The sequence below is a fragment of the Rosa rugosa genome, chromosome 2 (assembly GCF_958449725.1).
Source record: "Rosa rugosa chromosome 2, drRosRugo1.1, whole genome shotgun sequence".
Taxonomy (NCBI): domain Eukaryota; kingdom Viridiplantae; phylum Streptophyta; class Magnoliopsida; order Rosales; family Rosaceae; genus Rosa; species Rosa rugosa.
Window position 1 is genome coordinate 36,990,005 of NC_084821.1, and position 16,064 is coordinate 37,006,068.

The 16,064-nt window shown below is 38.3% G+C and overlaps 1 long non-coding RNA gene and 1 pseudogene across 2 annotated transcripts; one reads left to right on the forward strand and one right to left on the reverse strand.

The window, feature by feature from the left end:
• Window positions 1-9,254: 9,254 nt before the first annotated feature.
• On the reverse strand, window positions 9,255-12,897 carry LOC133734385 (uncharacterized). Of its 2 annotated transcripts, XR_009858246.1 has the most exons (9): window positions 12,623-12,897; window positions 12,186-12,257; window positions 11,951-12,016; window positions 11,738-11,856; window positions 11,447-11,614; window positions 11,055-11,115; window positions 10,894-10,965; window positions 9,971-10,031; window positions 9,255-9,855 (listed from the first exon to the last, which is right to left on the reverse strand). It is a non-coding gene; the product is annotated as an uncharacterized LOC133734385 (long non-coding RNA). The 2 variants fall into 2 exon arrangements; XR_009858245.1 differs by having other exon boundaries at window positions 9,255-10,031.
• A 31-nt stretch (window positions 12,898-12,928) lies between these two features.
• LOC133730702 (cytochrome P450 736A117-like) lies at window positions 12,929-15,441 on the forward strand (annotated as a pseudogene).
• The last annotated feature ends 623 nt before the right edge of the window (window positions 15,442-16,064 follow it).

The window sequence follows — 16,064 nt, forward strand, 5'->3', positions numbered from 1 at the left end:
ACCCGACCGGAAAACCACTTTTCCGGCGTTGCACAGGCCGATCCTCCCCATTTTCGTGATCTCCTCCTCCCCCTGATTATCCCCATGTAAGCCTTTCATCACGATTTTGTGTATAGAACGCTAGATCATGGTTTGACTTTTTCGACGTCCCTGATTTAATCTGAATCTGATCAGACGCACGAGATTAATCCAACTTCAACGCTTGATCTAGGACGATCTAGGTCAAACCAGACTTAGCTCCAGGTATGGAAGTCGATCACCCTTTCATTTTGAACCAGTTTGTAGTTGGTCACTTTGCCATCTGAGGTGGTTGACCGGCGTTGACCGCCGCGTTGACCGCCCACTGACCACCGCTTGTGGCGGCGCATCAGACCATATTTCGAGTTTTCATTATCTAGGCGATGATCTATGCATCCATACGAGCGTTTTGATATATAACATGGTCATGTTAGAAAAAGTTGATAAATAGTGGATTTTCGTTTTGACGTTACTATTTAACGTTTTTACGTTTATCTTCGGTTTACGATCTGTGAAGATCTGACCATCGGTTTTGCTTCAATTTTGGATATGTTGATCGTATGACTGTCCCGGTGACTTTGTGAGGTCACGGGCGAAGATCCGACCGTTGGATCTTCGTATAATTGAGAAATAGTGATTCGGAAGGCGATTCGTGAGAATCTGACCGTCGGATTTTCATATAATTTTGTGGAGATGTTAGTAAAGGCAATTCAGGAAGATCTGACCGTTGGATCTTCGTGATAATTTTGGAGGATGATCCTAAAGGCGATCCGTGAGGATCCGACCGTTGGATCATCATTAAATTCAGATCCGACCGTTGGATCATCGTTTAATTTGAATCTGAGCGTTGGATCGTCGTTTAATTACATATTTGAGTTGTTGGCTAAGTCAAGATCATTATTGGACTAGGTGATTGACGGTTTGAGTTGGTGGACGATTGTGGATCGTATTTTGAGCTGAATTGAAGACGCAGCGGGATTATCGAGGTGAGTAAACCTCACGTGGTTCATATTACGAACCCAATACAATTAATTGCTTTATTTTGTTGCAATCATATGAACTATTGTTGGTGTTACTAGACATTCCTGTGTGAATGTCTGTATATATATTATTACGTGAAATAATATGTATTGTTGGAGTTGTGTTGAGTTATTGTTGAGAAACAATATATTGTGAGAAGTATTGAGTTTATTGTTGAGAAACAATATATTGTGAGAGGTATTGAGTTTATTGTTGAGAAACAATATATTGTGAGAGGTGTTGAGTTTTATTGTTGAGGAACAATAAATTGTTGTGATCTGTGGAGATCACTAGGTCACGAGGTGACCATGGCATCTATTAGTGAATCACGCTCTCGTACCGGGCTGGTGGTTATTAATAGTATTAAATCGTAATCACGTCTGTGGCCGGACGAGTGGTTACGTTCAGTTAGAGCTCTAGTCTGTCTGCCAAATGTGGAGTGACCTTATGAGTGAAATTGAGAGTAACTCATAAGTGTCAATATATATATGGTAACCTTATGAGGGAAATTGAGAGTAACTCATAAGGGTCTATATATATATATGAGTCTGTCTACCAAATGTTGGGAAATCTTATGAGCTAAATTGAGAGTAACTCATAAGTGTCTACATATATATATGAGAGTGAGTGATCTTATGAGCTAAATTGAGAGTAACTCATAAGTGTCTATATATATATATATGAGAGTGAGAAAGTAACGTGGGTTTGTGGTAGTCTTGAAATCTAATAAATCAACAGTTCTTTCTTGTTTACTCATACTGGCTGTAAAAAGCTTACCGGGTTTTGTGTTGTTGCAACTCCCGGTACACTATTCAAATTGTGTAGCGGGTAATCCTACAGGACAGGAGAACCAGGACGGTGATCGCGCGGTTAGAGCAATTGTTAGAGTTTTACAACAATTGTAAGTTGTGAGGTGTGTTATGCTCATTTGAGCTTTATAATATATTGTGAGAGTGAATTGTAATAATGAACTCGAAGTTTCGAGATTTGGATTTTGTAATTGTAATTATTCAGGTTTCGGATTTGAATTTATCATTCAAAATCCGGGGCGTGACAGACTCACAACACTAACCGCATAAGCTAAATCTGGTATAGTGTGCGACAAATAAATTAATCTCCTAACTAACCTTTGATATCTGGCCTTGTTTGTGGGTACCTAATCCGGATACTCAGCTAACCGATGGTTCTGCTCCATAGGTGTATCAGCTGGTGTACAATCGAGCATACCTGTTTCTGCTTACAGATCAAGAACATACTTTCTCTGGCTCAACATAATACAATCTTTTCCTCGAGCAACTTCAATCCCCAAGAAATATTTTAAACTCCCCAAGTCTTTCATCTCAAACTCTGCAGACAACTCTCTTTGCAACTTCCTCATCTCCTCAAGATCATTACCTGTCACTACCATGTCATCCACATAAATAATTAGAGCCGTGACTCTACCTTTCTGATGCTTAAGGAATAGAGTATGATCAGAGTTGCTCTGCCTGTATCCAATCCGTTTCATAAAAGTTGTGAACCGACTAAACCAAGCTCTTAGGGACTGTTTGAGGCCATATAGAGACTTCCTTAGACGACACACCACCCTGGTCCCAGTGGAAGTACCATACCCCTGAGGCAAGTCCATGTAGACTTCTTCATTCAAATCACCATGTAAGAAGGCATTCTTAACATCAAACTGTTGAAGAGGCCAATCAAGATTAGTTGCTAGAGATAGAAGTACCCGAATTGTATTGATTTTTGCTACTGGGGCATCATAGTCCACGCCATACTTCTGGGTGTAACCCTTTGCTACTAGCCTTGCCTTATATCTGTCTACTGAACCATCAGAATTATGCTTCACTGTATACATCCACCTGCACCCAACTGTTTTCTTTCCAGGAGGTAGTGCTACTAACTCCCACGTTTGATTTTTCTCAAGTGCATCCATCTCCACGGCCATTGCTTTTGCCCACTTCTCGTCCTTCATTGCATCCTGCACTTTACTAGGAAGTGACAGAAGATAATTGATTCACAAAGACTACATATGGTTTAGACAACCTATGAGTAGACACATAATTAGCTATAAGGTATTTGGTCTTAGCACACAAACTTGGTTCATATTTCTTGTGAGGCTGACCACGATTGGGCCATTTTGGTAAGACTCGTGTTTGAACATGTGTAGAATCAATTAAAGGAGTAACACTATTAGACAAAGGTAGGTTAATTCGTTATAGGACAAAGGCAAACTACTACGTACCTCAGATGAAGATTGAACAGGGGAGACTGTTGATGGAGAGAGAGAGACTGAATGATTAGGAGCTTCTTCTTAAAGGGTAGACGATTCGGCAATTGTCTTTTCTGTTTCGGGATTCACAATGCTCTGTTCGGCAGTTGCATGGAGAAGAGTAGACAATTCAGCAATTACCTTTTCTGTTTCGGAACTTGCAATACTCTGTTCGGTAGTTGCATGGTGAAGGCTAGACGATTCAGCAATTTCCTTTTCTGTTTCGGAACTCGCAACGCTCTGTTCGGCAATTGCCTTTTCTATTCTGTAGGAATGTCGTTGGTTTCCGAGGCATTGGACACTTCCTCTTCACTAAACGATCGATCGTTTGAGATAAAGCGATCAATCGTTGGCCCTGTTTGGCACTGTCCTTCATAAAAAACACCCTGCTCCCCCTGACTATGAGTTGTAGAAGGTGGAAAATAACATGTATCCTCACTGAATGTCACATCCATGGTGACATAAAATCGTTGAGAGGGAGGATGATAACACTTGTATCCTTTCTGCTGAGTCCCATACCCGACAAAGACACACTTGAGAGCCCTTGCATCTAACTTAGAACTTTGGTTCTTATAGAGATGGACATAGGCTACACAACCAAAGACACGAGCAGGAAGGGTATTAAGAGATGGGATAGAGACATAACTAGACAATACCTCGAATGGAATACGACCTTGAAGAGAGAAAGATGGGAGACGATTAATAAGATGGGAGGCACACAACACTGCCTCTCCCGAAAGGTATTTAGGCATATTGGCACTAAGGAGAAGGGCGCGACCCATGTCTAACAAATGACAATTCTTCCGCTCATAGACCCCATTCTGTTCTGGTGTTTGTGGGCAAGTGGTTTGGTGAACAATTCCATGAGATTAGAAGTAATCACGAAATGAATGATTAACAAACTCCCCCCCATTATCAGACCGAAAGACCTTAATACGAGCATCATATTGGGTACGAACAAGATTATGGAATGCTGTAAAGGCAGAGAAAACTGCATCTTTTGACTTAAACAAAACAACCCAAGTTAATTTGGTGAAATCATCAATGAATAAAACAAAATAATGCATTCCTGAAAGAGTTGAATTTTTGGAAGGTCCCCATAAATCAGAATGAATTAATTCAAAAGGCATTGTACTAGACTGAAAGCTAGAAGGATAACTAGACCTATGACTCTTGGCTAAAGAACAGGTTTCACAATGTAGACTAGAATCACTTATTCCCAAAAAAAAAAGGGAAGGCATGGATTTCTTCATGACACCAAAGGATGGGTGGCCCAAACGGCGATGCCACAACCACAATTCATTCATCCGATCAGAACTCAATGTCAGGGCAACAGGACCTTGTGGACTTGATGGTGCTTGTGTCGGTCCTCTGTACATGCAATCCAAGTGAAACAGTCTCTCCCTCAGATCTCCCTTGCCAATTATCACCCGAGTGTACAGATCCTGAAAGATAACATACATAGGATAAAAGGTGACAGATCATTTGTTTTGTGTGTTTAATTGAGACACAGCCAAAAGATGATGAGATAAAGAGGGTACATAGAGGACATTATAAAGAGTAATGGACGGTATAACCTGGACTGACCCAATTCCTAAGACCGGAAAGGACTCACCATTGGCATTAGAGACATGCGTTATGGATGGGGAGGACAACGTGACGAAGAAAGACTTATCATAGGTCATATGATCAGACGCACCAGAATCAATTATCCATGTATTACTACCAGTAAAGCCAGAAACATTTAAAGCGACACCAATTTTACCTCGATTCTCCTGAGTTAGGGAAACATTACCCTTAGTTTGATCTTCACCCTCCCCATCATAGAAATCAGGTTCTTGCTCCTGCACCAATTTTACCTCGTTTCTCCTAAGTTAGGGAAACATTACCCTTAGTTTGATCTTCACCCTCCACATCATAGAAATCAGGTTCTTGCTCCTACACCAATTGGATTGCCACCTTGCTTTTCAGACCATTGTTACTTCTTTTCCAACCAGAGTTATTGGAGTTGAGTCTTAGCAACTTGGGGCATTGACTCTTGTAATGGCCAATAGTTTTACAATAGTTGCAAGTCACTTGACTGTTGAACAACGAACTAAGGGACAAATCTGCCATTCTTCTTCTTCAAGCAGCAACACAAACCACAAAATTTGACACGGCTAAGGAAGGAGAGGCTGACGGCAAGGTATTGCAAACTTTAGGGTTTTAGGGCAAAAGGAACAGAGGATGAAGACAAAGGACAAACTCTTAAAGAGTACAAAGACAAATATGCACCGGAAACAAACAAACAGAGTCCAGACGGATCTCTGCTCTGATACCAAGTCAAACAGAACAAAGGCAAAGAGAAAGTTTGGGAATTTCTTATGTATCTTGATTTCTCCAAAAGCAGAGTATATATACAAAGTATGCAGAAACCTAATAGGAAAGTGATTACCTAATTACATCGTAATATACTCCCCCTTAACTACATAACATTCTAAATAATTACACAATCCTAATTACATAACAATTTCTACAATCAAGGGATACAATTAAGAAGTGACTCAGTCCAACATGCATAGGTATAAAGTTACCACCATTCCATACTATATTGTTCCTTTCCACCCAAATAGTCCATAAAGCCATAAAGAACGTATCAAGTTCGTATCAAGTTGTGGAGCTGGAAGAGACTCTCATATCAAACAACCAACCTGGAAGTGAAGAGCTTTGATGGTTTCTAGCACGCAAACCAGCTTTGTGTGAAGCCAAAAACAAGCCACCACATTACAGTTTTTAAAAAGGTGCAGTTCAGTCTCCACTTTTCACACCGACAAATGGGGACGCCAGAAATCTTCGAAGGCGGCGTATATATGAACTCCTATGAAAAGTATGTTTAATGTTGAATTAGATTTAACTAGAACTAGTCTAACCAGTTTACAGCTTTCCAAATTCTGAATTGTTTTTCAAGGTGTAGGAGATTTCTATTGGTTAACTTGGGAGGAGCTTGTGACTTGCTTTCGCTGATCACTTGTTTGTCAGTCTTACGTGTATTGGTGTTATTATGGAACTTGTAAGAGGGTAGCTCCATGGATATGGCAACTAGAAAATATTAATATTTCTTAGGGCAAGAAAATATTTCAAATAAAGATTTTGGTTTGTTATTGCTTGTGTCACAAGCAATAACAAACCAAAATCTTTATTTGAAATATTTTAGGGCTGGCTTAAAATGCCGGAGCTACCGAAACCGGCCGGTTCCGGCCGAACCGCCGCTGTCGGCGCCGACAAAAATGGTAGCCGAAGGTCCGGTTCGGTTCTGCCGAACCGTATATACGTTGTCGGCTCGGTAACGGTATGTAGAACTATATATATACGGTATTACCGACCAGCCGTATATATATACTTTTATTATTATTTTATTTATTTTTAATACTAGGTATGTTTTAGGCCATTGATTTTAGCATCTATGAATGACAGCCGTTGGATCTTAGTAGAGACCACGGGATAACCTAAGGGGTCCAGTCGAGTTAGGTCATTTGTTTGTGCAGCCTCTCTCTCTCGACCCTCTCTTCCTCTCTCTTCCTCTAAGAACCCAGCCACAAATCCTTCGACCCAACCCTAGATCAGCTGATTGTTCTCAGAGGCTTATACGGTGTTGAAGTGGTGGTTTAGAGCCTCTCTTTCTCGACCCTCTCTTCCTCTCTCTTCCTCTAAGAACCCAGCCACAATTTCTTGAATCCAGCCCCAATTTTATCAAAACTTTGCCCAATCGAATCCGAAAAACACGATCTAGTGATCTACGCAAGATGAGAACCTCACCAACATAAGTTTCAACCCAATATCATTTGATTTTTGAAATCCCCAAATCCTTCGACCCAACCCTAGATCAGCTGATTGTTCTCAGATATATATACGGTGTTGAAGTGGTGGTTCAGAGCACAAAAATTCGGTAAAATCTATCTCCTTTTAGTGTTGTACTCTTGTTACTCCTTTTAGTCTAATCTGTATGAAAAAAATGTAATATGTTGTTGATTTTTTTAATTGATTGTTTGCAAGTGATCGTGGTTATCTAATATATATGTTAATATGTGTTTTGGTAGGAAAGTCCTTTGAAGCTTCAACGTATTGACCATGGATTTCAGTTGAGAGTTTATCAGTTTATGTAGAGGCAGAGAGGTGATCGAGGTCTTTGATTAGGTAACTAAACTTGTGTGTGCTTTGATGGGTTTTGATTCTTTCATAGATGCTCTATCTGATTCTAACTTTGTGTATAACTTATAAGTATCTGATTATGACTTTGTGTATAAGAAGTATGTGATTATGGGTGCTAAAATTTTACTTTGCATTCGAGCAACTCTTATTACTGTGACTTTCTGTGAAAACTCTTATTACTGTGACTTTCTGTGAAAAAGTGTGTATGAATTGAACATTGAGTATTGAACTGCTTTGTGAGAGTATGTGTGAATATGTATTCATGTATTGTGAATTTGTGACCCTCTGAAAATAATGGAATTAAGTATGAACTGAACATGATTGTGAATAAGTATTGTGATTTACTAAAAGTATGAACTGAACATGATTGCGAATAAGTATTGTGATTTACTAAAAGTATGAACTGAACATGATTTACAACAACGGATGAGTTGTCCTTGTATAAGGATCTAGAAGAACTGCAGAAAGGTATAATTTGAACTTGTAATCTTGTATTAGCTTACTTGCATTTTTTTTTATATTTGCATCAACTTACACTTGGCTGTTTATATTTGTTTTCTGTTTTTTACTTTGAAGCAACTGCTGTGCTGCATTTGGGAGGTGCAAACTCTTCTACAACAACTGTTGTATGAAGATTTGGATGCTGCAAACGCTTGGTGCTGAAGCCTGAAGATATAGCTGCTTGTTTTTTGTCAAGTGATTGAAGTCATCAAATCAGTGAATCAGAAGCAGATTTTTGTTTATTTGTACTTCCTATTATGAAGTTATGTAATTTAAGTAGGTTTAGACTTTGAAATCAGAATTGCACATGATTTCTAAACTTGTATTCTTGATTTCTTGTAATGTGGAACTGGAAAAAGGCTAAAATAGAGAAACATCAAGTCTACAACTCACATCTCTATAAGAAGGTGAGAAATAGACTTGATGAAGATATATTGTTGGTGCTGAGTTGAGTAATTGGTATCCATTGAATAACTGCTCAGAAAAAAAGGACCTAACACAGTTTGATTGAGTAACTGGGCTGAAAATTTTCAATATTAGTTTGGCCCATTTATTCACTTCGGTTGGGCTGTAACCGAGCCATAACCGACCGGATTTCCGGTAGCCGAAATGTACGGTTACCGATTTTGGCGGGACGGTAGTGGTTTGAATTTTTGAATTACCGCCTCATTCGGTACGGTAGTCGGCTCAGCCTAAAAAAGTCGGTTACCGTACCAGGGCCAGCCCTAGCTTGTGTGCACATGGGCACCGCCTCATCATGCTAGTCCCTTAGTTGCATTTAAAATATTATTGCTTGTACTATATGTTTCAGGTGTTCATATCCCTATAAGTTTTTAAGTGTACTCTTTTAAACTGTCCAGTCATGTTAACTTTCATCTCCTGATGCAAAACGTACGAGTTATCAACATTCATTTGTGTTTTCTTCCAATGTACATGCTATGGAAATCCATTCTTTTCTGGTCCTTCGGCTTAGCAACAACTTTTTCTCTCTAAGAATTATTTTCCCATCTATATTTGTAACAACTGCAGTTTCACTTATATATGTAGTTCCATTTTGTCTTCTAAGAGCATCTCCAATGGCTTTGACATGGCAAATTTGATATAACAACATTTTGACATCCTTTAAGCTCCAATGGTTATGTCAAATTTGAATATTACTTTAATATATAAAATTCTATTTATGTTGTTTTTCCTTCTTTTTTTTATCTTGTAAATCAATTGAGATGCAATTGAGATTATGAGACATTTGAGATATGGGAATACATATAATCGAAACATAAACAGCTTTTCAACATAAACATCAAGTGCATCGCTGGAAACCAACGAACTGATCCAAACAAAAAAATCTAGAAGGCTTTCATGACGTGAAACTTTGTTCTCCAGTCTATTCTGTCTTCACCAAGCTCACCAGCATTGAATGTGTTAATGCTCAAAGTCTGGCGGTAGCCAAACCTTCGTTTAACGCGGGTCCGGCGGGCGGACCGCTACTCTATACTTGGTGATTCTTGCTGGCTGCTAAATGAAAGACAAGGCGTCAGAGGGAGACCGCGTTGGGCGGTCTTCACTTCTCCGATGCCTAAGTCAGTTGATATATAGGCAGCATAATAATAAAATGAGTAGTTAATGCATAATTAATGAAGAGAGAAGAGAGGACCTTTTATAGGTGAGGAGAAGTTTGATCTTCTCTTTGTTTTCGATGTGGGACTGATGTGCTTCAGTTCCCAGTTTCAGTAGCTTCTGATGCCGTCTTGGCAGAGTGCGTGGCGGCGCGTCAGCGGTGATCCCGGGGAACTCTTGTGCTCAGGCCGTGGCCCGCCTGGCTGCCTATCTGTGGGTTACTCCTTTGACGGTAGTTGGTATCTCTGGCGGTACGATGAGTGTGGCTGATTATAGCTAATTATGCTTTGCAAACGTACATGTAGGTACAGAATGTCTGACCACAATGCAACATGACAGCAAATTGAACTGTAACTTAACTGATAGTGGTTCATCTCTTCTGGATGCTTAAGGAATAAATCCTTAATTCCCAACAATGCGTCTACAGAAAGAGATAAAACTTAGAATGTTAGAATCAAAAGCAGATACAATAGAAGAAAAATGTGGCAGATATACTTCCTAAAGACACAAGTATTGGAAAGAAGGTAACTTATTCAAATTGAACACAGTCAATACAAAATGAATGTGCAGAATAATATTACTTTAAAATATAGCAGACAAATTTTGGCCAAATAATTGCAAATGAATGAAGGTTGGTGTTTATGCACCATATTTGGGGCTATATTTGTCCCTTTCACAGTTAATTGGGTATCACAAGAGTGTGTTAGTGGTCTACTGCTGGATGAAATGGCAACTTTGCAATAGAAGTCAAATAAGAAATCATGCTTTCTTTATTCCTTCTGTACTGCGTGATTGTTTGGATGATGCCCCTCAGCATCCATATTCATTTACTAAACAATTTTCTCACTAACAACAAACAGACACACATGCTTTCCCACATTCCATCACCCAAAACCGTGACTTTATCAACTCTAGCTAGCCACATTAACAAGTAAAACAAATATGCATTGTTCTATATGTGTTCCAGAATCAGTGACCCTAATTGTCATATTAATCAGTCAAATCAAGAAAATATTAACCCAAAAGCCAAACCACAATTTCTAATGGTCATGAGATCATGTGAATGGTGTTTGTGCGTATGTGTCCCAATATCACCTGCAAAGAGCTTGTGTCTGAACTAATAGACAGCCAACTAAAGCTATCTCTTTCTTTGAAGAAAACAAAATGTATTGATTGTAGTAGTAGTGGAGCCAACTACAATTATCCATTTAATAATCAACGTGTATTGAAGAAGCCAAATGAATGAAATACCAAAAAGATATCATAAAGAAAGAAACCCCAACCTTTTGCTTCCTTAGCCTTTCATTTTCCTCCTCCAGACGTGAAACTTTGTTCTCCAGTTCGTTTGTATAAGCCTGTTGCAACTCTCTCTTTTCAGATGAAAGTAACAAAAGAAAAGCACAGGTGGAATCTAAGATCAACGATAAAAGAATGAAAACTAGACCTGCTTCCTTGCACGTGAACGAGCAGCAGATTCCCGGTTCTTTATCATTCTCTTCTGCCATCTTAACCACCAGAATTAGGCATATACGGGTGTTAATCATATGCATTAAATTTGTTTTACCCTTTCTTTGGCTGCTGAAAAGAAAACTCAATTGAAACTTATGCTGTACGTACTCACTCACAAATAGCATGTCACTTAACTTGATTTTAATTCAACCTCTTTTTGTTTTTGATCTGAAACATGGCATTTTGAGTTTTCAATCATTCCATCATGTTTTGCATATATGTAGATACAGTCAACTATTGTTGAAAGTTCAACCATTATGAAAGTTCAGATAAAAACCACCAGCACAAAGCATTACAACATTTACAATTATTGTTGAAAGTTAATACCTGTCTGATGACATCATTAAGACCAGGACAGATTGTGACATGAAAACTCTTGGAGCAAATGGTGCTAAGTTGACAAGGGTCCTTCAGTTTATAATATACTACTGAAATGTCCATTGTTTGAGACACGGATATTTTCCAATCTGCTCTTGAAGGTCAGTAAAGCTTCAACTATAGGTTTCATAAAAAGTAAAAAGAACATGTTTTTAGTTAGTATTCTTCTATAGCAACTACAACCATAATCAAGGAAAGATAAATTACTTAAGGATTGGATTGAAAGAAAAAGGAACTAACTTTCAGCATAGATAATAAACATCTGAGCCATCAAGATGCTTGGAAAGTACATCAATTGGCTTGATACGCCCTTCAAGCAATCTGATCTCTGACCTCATTTTGCTTTGATCAAAGTGGAACTATCACCAGGCACAACAAAAGCGGTATAACATGTTAACTTATACAAGAGCATTCAAAGTTCACAGCAAAAAGAAGGGTATATAAATAGAATACCTCTTCTTCTTCTTTTTTCTCCCAGTCTTGGAACTCAGCCCGAGCGCGTTCTCTGGCAAGCAGTGCCTGCAGAAAGAAATGAAAGGTGCATAACAAAACTACAATGATATCAACCAATAAGGTAAGAAGAAATGACAACAGCAAAAATATTATTCCCGATGGCAAAATGCACACCAATTCATTATGCCAACATTTTCAAGAGAAAAGTTCTTGGCATACCAGGCAATAAACTTACCATTTCTTCCTCATGTTGAGCTTTTTCAAGTGCTCTTTCCTCCCTTCTCTTCTTAACCTTTTCTATCTCAGCCTGCATAATGAACTTAAACATATTAGAATTTCAAGTAAGCAAAACAGAAAAGGTTGGGAATTAACAAAAGTATGTGGCATGGCATGAGCTGATGGAGATACTTCAAATACACTGCCAAGTACCACCTCAGATGTGTATATCACACAAGTATCTGGAGTAAATAAACTAGATATGTAAAGACACTGAAACAACCTCCCAACCCACCTAGCTTATATAAGGTTCTCCCTGTCCTGGATAAAGGACTAATTGCTTTAGAACAAGCTACACACAGACACACATGTATACAAGAACCAACCCTCTAAGGGAAATAACTTCTTCATGAACAAGATTTTCAGCAAAATAATCATTGTAGAGTGTTTCTTGACCTTGCAATCGTTGTCTATCTTTATATATGCGACCAGGAATTGAGCCCCGGCGTCTTCTTCTTCCCTTCTCTTGTAGAGCAGCAATCTCCAGATTCATCAATTCTTCGTCTGATGATGAATTGGCAAGATCCCAAAATTCCTCACTTGCAGCATCTGAAGATGAATCTGATAAATTTTGATCCATGTTCCTAATATTCAAGAAGAGAAAAGAAACTTGAAGAGAGGAAAACTTGAATTTCTGGGTGAGAGGAGAGGAAGAAAGACGTGAAAGGGAAAGAGAGAGAGAAACAAATAATAAAAAAATAAATGACAGAAACGGAGGAAGCTGTCAAATTTGACAGAGAAGACTCTTATGTCAAATCCACGTGTAAAAGGCAAATGGGTTGGAGATTAGTTTGGTTGGTCAAAAGTTGACGTTGGGTATCCATCTGGCAAAAGATACATCTGTTGGAGATGGTCTAACTTGTCAATGCCATGCAGCGAGTTACAAGGCCAAGAGGAGGTCTAAATGAGTGGCTTCACTGGCTCCCGGTTTCTGTTCACAAGAAGTTGGCTCCCGGTTTCTGTTCACTGGCTCGTTGTCCTCTGTTTTGAATCTAAGAGAAATGTTTCTGAGGCTTACTAATGATGTCATTTGTAGAGTAGCTTTGGGGAGGAAATACAGTGATCGCGGGGAAGGTCGAGGGAGGATGTTTATGGAGCTTTCTGTAGAGTTCACAGAGTTAATGGGGCGTGTAAATATCGGTGACTATATTCCATGGCTTGCTTGGGTTAGCCGTGTTAATGGCTTGGAAGCTAAACTAGACAGTCTGGCTAAACGGTTTGATGAATTTTTGGATATGGTTGTTCAAGAGCATATGGATAGTTCAAAGGGTTCTGAAGGAGACGAGGATGATGGCCATAAGGATTTAGTGGACGTTTTGCTTTCGGTTCAAAAAGAAAACACAGTCGGTCTTCCCATCGATAGAGTTAGCATAAAGGCTATCATCTTGGTACGTAACTACTCTTTCTCTATCGCATAAAATAAAAAAAAATAAAAAATAAAAATAAATAAAAAAGACTACTCTTTGTCTGGTTTAATTTTGTCTCATCACTTGTAACCTAGCTTGTCAAACTTTCTTTAGCATACATACAAAGCTGATGGATCAACTAAGAGATATTTTTTGAGATATTGAAAGAGATAAGTGAATCTAAATGCTGAGAATTAAAGTTCTTATAATTTTATAGCTATGTCCGATTGAAAGAGATATTGAAAGAGATAAGTGAATCTATGTCCGATTGGCCCATACGATTTGTATTTGTTTCTGATTGGTCTCTTAAATTTAATTTATCTTTTTTTTTTCATCCCTGCATGGTCCACACGAAATTCGAGTGATGTTTTTGGTTTAGACCACCACATGGCAGTGCCACTTGGTAGTCCGGGATCGTAGAATAATTCTCCTCTTTCCTATGGTGCTTTAAAACTACTCTTAAATAAGCATGATTGACTATATATATATATATAAACACACAGATTTTATCCAGAGCAAAGTTTCACTTTGAAATTAAAGTGTGCATTTAGAGTTTAGGGTCACTTTTCGGTCGCATATCTACATCTCGGCCGTTCAGTTTTTAGGTACTAATGTATAGATCATCTCTGTAAATTTTCAGCCAAATTGATTATCGTTAAGGCATTGATAACTGCCTTAAAGCTAGTATTGTTCAGGTTGGATAGATTCAATTCGTCCATTGATTTAAGCAAGTTAGATACCTTAATGATCATCAATTTGACTGAAAATTTGCAGAGATGATCTATACATTAGTGCCTGAAAACTGAACGGTCAAAATGTGGATATGTGATCGAAAAGTGACCCTAAACTCTAAATACGCACTTTAATTTCAAAGCAAAGCTTCGTCCTGGATAGAATATATATATATATATATATATATATATATATATATATATATATATATATATATATATATTCGTATATGTGATTTGTATTTTATTCATTACAACACAGTAATATGTTAAGTTGGTGTTGATGATAGGACAATTATTTCATTAATTAATTTGTATAATTTAATTTGACTAATCAAAATTAATGACTACATAAATATTATTCTTGTAGGATATATTCGTGGCTGGGACCGATACTACATTTGGAACTTTAGAGTGGACGATGTCTGAGCTTTTCAAGCATCCAAGTGTTATGAAGAAATTGCAAAGTGAGGTAAGGAGAATAGTCGGAAACATAAAAGACATAATAACAGAGGATAATTTGGTTGAAATCCCCTATTTGAAGGCAGTGATCAAGGAGTCTCTTCGCTTGCATCCTCCAGTTCCATTACTATTGCCCAGGATTGCTACCCAAGATGCAAAGATAAACGGTTACAACATTTTGTCCGGCACACAAGTACTTGTTAATGCATGACAGATTGGAAGGGATCCCAAGTCATACAAAGAACCAGAAGAGTTTAAACCAGAAAGATTTATGAACAATGCCATAGATTATAAAGGGAACGATGGTTTCCAGTTTATTCCATTTGGGGCTGGTAGGAGGGGTTGTCCAGGAATTCAGTTTGCCATGGCTGTTCAAGAGATTGCTTTAGCAAATTTAATTCACAAGTTTGATTGGGTATTGCCTGATGGTGCAAGAGGGGAGGATTTAGACATGACTGAAGAAACTGGTCAAACTGTACATAGAAAATATCCTCTTAAAGCCGTGGCTATTCCATATCCTTGCCAAGGTTAAAGAACATATTGTATAATTAAGAAATAACAAAGAGTTCATGTGAGCTTGTCCCTATGTTCGGTACTTCGATCCAGTGTATTTTAGTTCTCATTTTTACAAAAAACAAAAGAAAGAAAATTCAATGCAATTAAAATGCTTTTAATTCATTCATTACATGTACTATACATTGTATTCCATAATTTGAAAGATTATTTAATTGCATTCATGCTTTGGAAACATTATCATGCATTGATTAAACATCAGAAATACTACTCTTCCCTCTCAGAAACATAATATCGTAAAATGACATCCCATTGATTCTTCGCCATGCTCCTTGTTTAGCTCTTCAACTTCTTTCTTTTTTTTTTTTTTGAATCAAAACAAAGAACTTTTATAGAGGGAACTCAAAAGAGGAGCACAATCGTGCTGCAGTACATCAATGATATTAGAAGAAGCATGATCTAACCATACTGCCCCTATAACTGCTTCAAAATCTAATGCTGCTAGGCGGTGAGCAGCTGCATTACAAGCTCTTGGAGTATGACAGAGTGTCACTCCATCTAGCCTACTCCAAACATGTCGAATATCATCTATTAGGCCTTCATTTGCTAACAAAGCATACTCTGTACAGAAAGCTTCAGAGATGGCTTCCATACAGTCACTCTCAACGATGACATTCTGAATTTGAAGAGAGGCAAGTAAGTCCAAACCTGCACGAATGGCTAGCA